At 48.3% G+C, this 9022-nt stretch overlaps 1 pseudogene; it reads left to right on the forward strand.

Moving 5' to 3' along the window:
- The first annotated feature begins 2407 nt into the window (after positions 1-2407).
- On the forward strand, positions 2408-3553 carry LOC144134359 (ipis-1 pseudogene; annotated as a pseudogene).
- Positions 3554-9022: the final 5469 nt, after the last annotated feature.

Below are 9022 nucleotides of genomic sequence, written 5' to 3' on the forward strand. Positions count from 1 at the left end.
CCCGAACTGCTAAAGCGTCACCGAGTGCCTCAGCAGAAAGGCAACGCGTCATAGCTGCCCTGTTTACGCGACAGAACTGTCGAGCAAATACTGTCATGCGCTTGCAACACTAACCGCAGACCTAGCGAGAATGTTTTCCAGTTTGGATTGCAGCAGCGTTGCGCTGCTTCGAATGCACAAGATCCAGAGCCTAGTCCGGTTCGCAGCAACGCGATGTGCAGCGATTCCGCTAGAGTCAGTAGTAACACGTCACTTTCCCCACAAAAAGATGACAAGTTAAGCTAGTTAAACAAACAGACAGAATTTAATTGGTCACCTCTCCAAAAACGACACTTTGGTCGTTGGCATCATCCGCACGGCTCTCCAGCTATCCCGCGTGTCAAGCAGTTGCATCCTCTTTAGATTTGTATGCTTTGATTCCTTAGCCCTTCGGAAACCTTAAGTCATGCACAAGGCGGGCCTCGATATCTGATAATTCAACTCGCGGCAACAGCATTTTACGTAGCACACCACGCCAGGCTCCTACCGGTCGACATTTTCACAAAGTGGAACCTTTTCAACGTGCCCGAACATTTCTGTTACGCGCAGTGCACGGCGTACCCACTCAGTCACACGGTGTTACCGTCTGCCACAGATTATCTGCTGCGAGACGCAAAATACGATCACAGATCATCACACATCGAAAGCGAGTTAAAAGCTGCGGCTGGCTGCGGCGACCACGCGCGCCACAACGAACAAGGCGAATGCCGCGCCGACTGCTAGCGCCCTTTGCGGATGACGTCATGCGAATACCTCCTCTATTGGCTTGAACCGAGATAAGACTGCCTTGCAGCCATAGATAAGAGAGCTACACCAGATGGAATAGTGTTCATGAGCACTCTCAGCCTTCCTTGACAAACCACGCGGGACGCACTGCACGGACAGAAGCAACGAACCAGTTGGAGTGAAGGTAAGGGCACACGGCGTATACGCCTGCATTGCGCCTTGGTCGGCGCCCATCATGTTCTCTTAATCTGGGCATCCCTCACGAACGCGTAGAAATACGCGTTGCTCGATTCGCTTGGGCGAGTTCCTTGTTCGCACTGTTTCCATGTGGGCGCTGAGGGCATTCCAGGACGGGTTGGGTGACCCCAGTTGGGCTAAGATGAACGCTTACGTGACTGGCGGAGCAGTACGCAGAGCCTAAGTAGTGTCGGCATCCCTTGATGCTTCTTTTTGCGGTCACAAACCGCGTTTCAAAGTTTTATGCAGGGACAGAACCGGCTTCTAGAAGCACCACCATTGATTAGGGTTGTACAAAGCTGCTTTGGGCAAAAACATGCAGGCTAACAAAGAGCCACGAAATTAAGACTGGCCGCCGGGGTGACTTGGTGGATTTGGTTTTCCGCTCCTGATTCGAAAGCCGTGGGTTCAATTCAGGCCGCGGCGATCGCATTTCGATGCAGGCGCAACGCAAAAGGCGACTGTGTGTTGTGGTGAAGTCAGTGCACATTAAAGAACCCCAGGTGTTCGTAGTTATCCGGAGCCCGCCACTGCGATGTCCCTCATAGTCTGAGTCACTTCGGAATGTTAAACATAATACAAACAAAAACAAAACAAACTTAGGACGGCACAGACAGCTTGCCAAAAAAAATATTCAAGTTAGAGTTTGAATAGCTGGTATCAAGAAGGGGCCGGACGGGGCAGGGTATGTAAGCTGAAGGGAAGGTATGCGGTGACCGTTAAGTTTAACGGAACGAATCTTAATAGAAGGCAAAAGTTGCGGGCGCGGCAGATATTTAGGTGGACGTACGATATAAGCCAAATTGCAAAGATAAGGTGGCGGCAGCTGCCGTTGGACAGGGTTAAAAGGACCGGGAAAGCGGCCTTTGTTCTGCACTGAACTTAGGCTGACTATGATGCTGACGGTGATAAATCGGGATGCGAAAGGCAGATGTTGCCCTGGATAGTTGGCTTCTGACATATTAATTCCCTCTTTCGATGTCGCAGACAAATGTGCGCTTAAGCACGGTATGGGAGCCCTGTCCAAGATCTTTAGATCGTCCGAAACATTTACTCAAATTCATACTTTCTTCCAGCCGTTCTTACTATTCTTTTTACGTCATTAGACAAAGAGATTCCTTTTTTTAAGGTAAGGCATAAATATAAGAATTTCCTTACACATTTAGCCTCTTAGAAACCTGCAATTAAGTACAACAGAGTTCCCTGTCTAGAACCGCACAGCACTTTAGCATGAGCTGCTGGACCAATTTTCTTGCTTGATAAGCACCGTTCACATCACCACTCGATTGCATTTTTTTCTCCAGTGTTGCATCAGTTCAAAAGATTCCGATTGATCTGGTAATCACATTAGACCAAAGTTCGCCCTGACTCTTCTTAAATTTCCTGTTGCAGAATCGGCCCAATCATGCTGTCACAAACGGAACGCGACGCTCTGTTCAAGTTTTCTTTGAGTATGTACCAGCGTCTGAAGAACCGCAACGCACAGATCGCCAACTTCGTATGCTCGCCGTTCAGCATAGCCTGCGCACTCGCCACCTTCGCCAGTGGTGCTTGCAACGTCACGGCCAAACAGATCTTCGCCGCACTAAACCTCAAGGCGAGCAAGTGCCGAATTCAAGACCAGTTCGCCGTACTGCTGACGATTCTATCGAGCTACGCCCCCGAAGTCACGTTCCACGTAGCCAACCGAATTTATAGCGACCAAAAGTTTACCATCCATAGAAGCTACCGCGCACTTCTAGAAGAGTCTTACAGTGCCACCATGGAGTCGGTCGACTTCGAAAGCGGCCACGAGTCGCTTCGGCACGAAGCCAACGCCTGGGTTTCGCAGAAGACAGCGTCACTGATCCAAGCCATCTTTCCCTCCGGAAGTGTGGACGCTAACACAGCGTTGATTCATCTCAGTGCCCTCTGCTTCAGGGGCTTCTGGGAGTGGCCTTTCGACTCGGATCATACGATGCGAAAGCTGTTCCAACTCAACTACTATAGAGCCGTGCACGCGGACATCATGTCCCAGCGCAAAAGCTTCAAGGTCGGCTACTCGGAAGAGTTGCGCGCCACTGCCCTTGAAATTCCATACAGGGGTCAGATGATGTCGATGGTCATCTTCGTTCCGGATGACGTACAGGGACTTCGCAACTTGGAGCAAAGCCTGACTCCAGCCAACCTATCTGAACTTTTAGCAGGCATGAAACTGGTGGACAACGTGCAACTCTTTATTCCCAAGTTCAAGATCGAGCACAGCGTGGCTCTGCGGGAAACACTCGAGGACCTCGGAGTCAAGGACTTGTTCACGCCGGGCCAGGCCGACCTCTCCGGAACATTCGAGACCGGTGCGCCAAGCGTCTCTGACGTGATCCACAAGGCGCTCGTCCAGATCGACGAGGAAGGCACAAAGCCTGAGACGGCGGCAACGAACGCGGTTTTTCAATCCGCTCGTCCAATCGCTGCCCACTTTAAGCATTTTGTTGTGGATCGTCCTTTCATGTTCCTGATTAAGATGAACGACTTAGATGTTATCCTGTTTCTAGGCTCGCTTCGAAAGCTGTGAAGTGATGACTGTAAACGTACAGAATTGTTACTGATTTCGGAATGTTTCTTTATTCTTTTAGGCACTGTGACATGACGGTAAATATCTTTTTACCTTCAGACATCAAAGGAAAGCGAGGTCAGAGTTATCCGTTAATTATTTCGATATCGCTTTCCAGCCAACTTATGACACCATGTGCTGCACTTTAAGCTGTTCATTGACCAATATTACCTCTTCGGACCCTTTTTTACGTCGGACAAGCCGCGTTGAATTGCCAACGTGCATACGTGTAAATTTTTTCATTCCATAGCTCGCACAAAGTAAGCACTGTGCCTCGAAAACATATATTAGAGATGCTCACGCACCACCAGAATCTAGAAAAGTGAAAAAAGTGACGTCATCTTGCGGAGCGTGACTGTAAGGAGACAAGTGAGAAATGGGACTTTTGTATCAACCGCTTTCTCTAAGCTAATGACCATGTGTACGTGGCCCGCTATCTACTATGCCTGAACGCTTCGATGCAGGCCGCCATCTCTGAAGGATTTGTGCTGTTTATCGCCTTTTCAAGCATCTGATTTCAGCCTTCATGACCTCATCCAATCGAACATGCTTCTTTGTCTTCTTACGCCGCGTGTTGTATTACTTTTCAGTACCTTTTAAAGCTCCATAGTTCGCATTCATCAGTTCTCTTATGTGTTTGTCAAACATGCTCGTGTTATCGCTTGTAGGGCTCTCCACAGCGTTCGGAAATTTCCTACATCTGATAAGCGTTGTGACTGTATAATCTGTGTGCCTTTGAAATAAATCCCCTGTCAGTAGCGCACAGTCCTGTGTGTCACAGATGTTATCTATGTTGCCCTGAATGGCAACATAACAGATTCAAGCACAACCAAGCCCAGCAAAAAGAATACTTGGGAACAAAAATGGAGCTCGAAATTAGTCGTCCTGTACTTCGTACTAAAGCCTGCAGTAAAAATTGGCGATGGTTTATCTCTTGTTAAACCTGGAGTGACGCGATAGCTGCAGCAGGCCGAGTGGAACTTGCTCACTTGAACTGCACAGTCAGCCTTCCGCCGCTCCATTTCGCTGGGCATTCTGTCTTCATCTTCATCCTCTGTGGCAGCTCCGTTTCCCCTGCGCACCGCGCCGCCGGCAGCAGCAGCTGATCCGCACCACGTCGCTGGTCAGGTGTCAAACCACATGATCAACCACGGCGCCATGCCGCCGGCAGTTGCTCCGCACCACGTGAAAGGGTAGTGGCGCAGCCACGGGGCGGCAACGCAGCCACAGGGTGGCAGCGCCGCCAAGCCGAAGGCTCGAAATGATCCCGTAATGTAGCTATCGCTACAAAAAAGGGGGAGGCGGGCAGGTTTGATGTCGAACTGTTACATGACTGTGCTCCGAATCCACTGATTAACCTGGCGTACGGCGGCCCAGCGTCCAATCAAACCTAGCATAGCAACACATACTTACTCATAGCGCAAAGACAGTGGTATGGTGTGGGGGTCTACGTGGAATGGTATGGTCTATGGTGTGGTATGGCATGGCGGTCTACGTGGAATGGTATGGTCTATAGTGTGGTGTGGGGGTCTACGTGGAATTGGAGCGGTATGGTATGGTGCGGAGGTCTAATGTCCCAAGGCTGAACACGATCTATGACAGACGCTGTGTTGTTGTACGCCGAATTAATATCGACTACCTTAAGTTTCTCAGCGTTCACCGACATCGCGCAGGCGCTTTCGCATTCGCCACCATCTATATCCAGCCATCGCCGTGTCAGGGATTCGATCCAGCGACCTTTTAATGTAAGCAGCCGAACACCGTAGCCACTATGCCACTGCGGTGCGTTAAGAGCTTGGAGGATTTATTTTTGTCCTTCTTGCTGATGCATCTCCGAAGCTAGCATGATGTGTTCATTACTGTAGCCAATAAAAACATGTTAAACAAGTGCTTACCACAGCGGTCGAAGAGGACGAATTTCCGCGTACTTTGGCCTTGGGTAACGAAAAAGATTCACAGCGCTGGGAGCTATGGGAAGGAAAATTAATCGAAAAGTAAACACGCTTACGTAAGCGGTAGAAGCATCCCGAAAGATGGCGGGAAATCCACTCATGGATAGATGGACAGCGAGTGACCTGTAGGGTGTTGCATGATGCCCTCTTAACTTCGCCCATAAGCGGCGGCAGACTACCGGGGAAGAAAAAACTCGAAGCTAATTTCTTAATCAGCCTATATAGGAGTAAAAAAGGAGTAAGCTTGGTCCTCTAGAGCGCACTCCGTCTCAAGGCTAGGGCAGTCTACACAAGCCATGTGGTAGATTTCAACTGCTAAAAATGCGAAATACTTACGGTTGACCGCGGAAAAAAATTCCTTCTTCAAAGCAAGGGAAGTTCTATCAGTTACTACGATTATAAGCGAGGTCTCAATTTCCTCTTTTTGCTAACCTTATGATTTCCGGTACCGCATTTAAAAGCTTCCTCCCATTGCTTTCATCATCAGGTTGCTATGCTTTGCAGTGGCAGTATGCCTCAGTTGCAGATGGTAAGCATTCCGTGCATTTAGTGATCAAAACCTTGTCCGAGATTTTGGAAACGTATCCTGCTCCACAGAAGCTTAGTGTGGGTTATCTGGTTCGAAGTTGTCTCCATAGCACCATGCGTTTTGTCTGTTTTCCTCTAAGTATACTAGATACCCTGCACCTAAAAGCGAATGCGCTGGAGGACGTCTCACTCCCTTTTTACACCCATATAGGCTTCTTCTTGTTTGAAATAGGTCGCCCACCTGGATACCATTTGAACGGAAAGTTTCGGAATGTTCAGCATCATGTTCGTCCTCAGGTACGCCGTGGTTGAATTCAAGGAAGATGTTCGCCAATGTAAGCTAAGAACAGAAGATAAAAATTGTAGGGAACACCTAAGCTCTGGGTGAAGTCTATGACACGATAGCGTTAGTGGGCTAATGCTCATATGTGCCGAATTGTTCATTTTAGTATAAATTCATAGGTCCCTTAGTGTCCTCGTACATATCATGGCGCAGTGGTGCCGCGGTTAAGCGTTGCGCCACTGCTCTCTTGTGGCAGGTGCTCCCAGCGGTGGGCCTTGTGCGGACCAAGCTGCGCTATCCGAGCGACGGATCATTAATTTAACCGCCATCTGCCACGGTGGTCACTTTCCTCACAATCCGGTGCGCAGCTTGTGATGACGCCACAAGGTCACGTGGCCTAGGTAACCCAACTACGTTGCTTCTCTGAAATATTTTGCTAACACCGCGGACGACGACGCAGGGTTTTCATGACTACAGACACCAAAGTTTTGCTTGCTTGTTTTCTTTTTTTAAACGATATGTTAGACATTAATACACGTGAATCACCCTGTGATATTCGCCTACGACCGCTAAATATTTTACAGTTGTTTTTTTTCTGGACTCTGCTTATGTTTCGGCTTCACCAACCGCACTATGGCTGTGGCCTGAGTTGGTCTGTAGGTCACGTGAGGCAGCAAAAAAAAAAGCGGCGAATTAATTGCTGATACGTCGATTGTTGTCATTTCAGTGCTTGAAGCAGGCTTGTTTAAGTGTTGTGGTGAATAAAAACTGTGTTTCAGCGTGTAGATTACAGTTGCTTCATGCCTAAGGTGGCCTAAAGAACAACTACACATCACAGTCATCGTTTGGTTGCTGAAACTGAAATAGCATCAGAGGAGAAATTGAAAAATCAGTAATTCAGCGGCCGCACGCGAATAGTACGCAGTCATCCATGTACCCTACAGCCTAACAAAATCGTTCAGTCGCAATAGGCGATTCCCGCCTCATCCTTGAATACTAATGCATCACGCACAATTCCTCAGAAAAAAACGCAACTAAAACTGCAGTGCCTATCCGCGGTACATAAATATCAGAACATAACCCGTTTCATAGCGAGAGCTCTACTGCTCGGGGTACAACTTCAGATTTCGACGTGGATGATACTATGAACTTAAAGGTCTCCCAAGGTCAAATAGAACAACTGCGTGGTATACGTGGCCCAAGCTATGGTAATATGACCAGAAGCGAGAATTGCTGAACGAGTTGGTACATGGTCGAGAGGATAAAACCCGCGAAAAAAAAGACGCAGGACCAGGAGAAGACACACACTCTGTCGCCGAACTTACTACTGATTTATTATTGGTTCTACTACGTATTTAAAGCCACTACTTGCGCAAGTGCACATACATGCCACATTCATCAAAGTCCGGACGTCATTACAACCCCGTTAAAAATGATACTCTTTGTCAGTGATAATAACAGTCGGGTCGCTTTGCAAACAGCTTCGTTCTTTTTGATTAAAAACGCTTCTAACAGTTCGCCCTCGAGCCTGGACTTTCCGCGGCCGATAATGGTGGCGCTGTTAAGCAAAGTTGAGAAGTTTTGGCACTCTTTCACGTGTACGGCCAGGTTGATCCCTGTACCAGAACGCAACCTTCTGCCGTGTTTCCTAAGTCGCTCCTTCAAGCACTGCCCCGTCTGCCCTATATAATTTTTTCCACAAGAGGTAGGGATAGAATATACTAACCCCACAGCACACTTCGTCAACTTCGTTTGGTGCTTTGTTTTAAAGGCTACTGCTGCTGCTGCTGTTTCTGACAGGAAGAAGGAAAAGGAAAGTGCACGGGCCTGCCTACTGGCTCAAGCCGAGCCCCGCTCGCTGCCGCGTGCTGAAAGTAGGAGGGGTAAAGGATAGGAGAGCAAAGATTGATGGAAAAGACGCGCCGCGCTAATATGCCCCGGGCCGATACCGGAGGCAGTGCAATACCAGGCCGACCCGTGCCACATTGCTTCAAGCCAAGCACTCGGCCATATTCCAAAAAGTAAGTTTAATATCTTCGGTCCAAGGACCCGCAGCAGATATAGGTTCTCGCTGACAGCCGGAGATGCGGACGCAAAGATTGTAAAGCATGCGGGGAGCCGAAAACACTAAGATCACCGAATTTCTGAGAAACTTTTTTCAGCACATGCGAAAATGCATGATAGTAGAGGTTCACCTCAAAGTTTCTTTTCCTATCTGTTGGTTCTTGGTATTGGCAGGATGCTTCTTCATTTTTCCACAAAGGTTTCAGCGACCGCCAAAACCAACGAGGAAGGAAGGCCAGAATCTTCTAATCAGACTAACCGCTCGGCAAGAACCTGCTTCATAGCATGTAGGCAACTTTTTCTCAGCGCATTTGAGAAACACAGGTTGGTAATACCGCGTTTTACCAACTTCGAGTCAGCTCATGCATAAGGCAAAAGCGCCTTTTTAGACCGGGGAGCATACTTCCAAAAAGCGTGTCCGACAGCTAAAAACTTGAGTTGTAAATCTAGGAACGTAATGGTGTTGTCAGAGAGTAAGTCTTTGGTGAAAGACGTGTTCTTGCAACAGGCACTAAAAACATTTAAAATCTGGTCCGCCACAGGGGTGAGCTGGTTAGTTGATAGGTTTAAAATGATCGAGCCACGCTCGATTGGTGTAATCAG

Source organism: Amblyomma americanum, chromosome 5 (genome assembly GCF_052857255.1).
Source record: "Amblyomma americanum isolate KBUSLIRL-KWMA chromosome 5, ASM5285725v1, whole genome shotgun sequence".
NCBI classification, from domain to species: domain Eukaryota; kingdom Metazoa; phylum Arthropoda; class Arachnida; order Ixodida; family Ixodidae; genus Amblyomma; species Amblyomma americanum.